The following is a 929-nucleotide window of genomic DNA, read 5'->3' as shown; positions in this document are numbered from 1 at the left end:
AGGCTACTATACCCAGCAAAACTCTCAATTACCATAGATGGAGAAAACAAAATATTCCATAACAAAACTACAATATCTTTCCACAAACCCATCACTACAAAGGATAATAGATGGAAAACACCAAAATAAGGAGCAAAATTACACTCTAGAAGAAGCAAGAAAGTAATCTTTCAACAAACCCACACAAACCTAATTCCACCTTTTACAACAAAAACAACAGGAAGTAACAATTACTTTTTCTTAATATCCTAATATAAAAATTAATATTACCAACAAATCCTAATTGATTGAAATCTAAAAATATGAGGAATTAGAAATTTGTTGACTATCATCCAATGATCTCTCTAATTTGGTAATTGGAGTAATAGGTCCAATATTGTACAATCCATATACACTTTCTGCTTGTTTGTGCCTGACAGTGTCTTGCAGTGTATCACATAATGGTCTTGAAATGATGCTTTTCCTATCTCACCCTCTCTATTAGTAGGATTGTTTATTTGATGTGTTTATACTATACTATGGGTTTCAGAACAGCTTACATATTTCAAATGTATTTATACAGCCAAAAGAAATGTAGACAATTAACTTGGGAGGTGACTTGTAAGAGGACAACAAAGAGTGAGACTGAATGCTTTGCTTGACGTTTGTAACACTTGTATCAAGTTTGAAGAAGAGGACTTTATAAGTTACTCTTTCTCTGAGATGAATGCTTTTCAAAATTATCACAGCCATTGAACCAGATTCTTACTCTCACCTAATGTCTGTGCCACCCTCCAAGCAGAACCATTGTTCATTGAAACAGTTAGTGAATGACTTTATGGATAGACCATCTCAATACACACACTATTTCCTAAATGAATATAACCTGTTCTCTGTGGGCTGAGAATAAAGTCACTCACTCAAGTCAATTGGCTTTGACCATAGCAGGA

Source organism: Mastomys coucha, unplaced genomic scaffold (assembly GCF_008632895.1).
Source record: "Mastomys coucha isolate ucsf_1 unplaced genomic scaffold, UCSF_Mcou_1 pScaffold18, whole genome shotgun sequence".
NCBI lineage: Eukaryota > Metazoa > Chordata > Mammalia > Rodentia > Muridae > Mastomys > Mastomys coucha.
The sequence above is the reverse complement of the archived record's forward strand: the minus strand, read 5'-3'. Positions refer to the sequence as shown.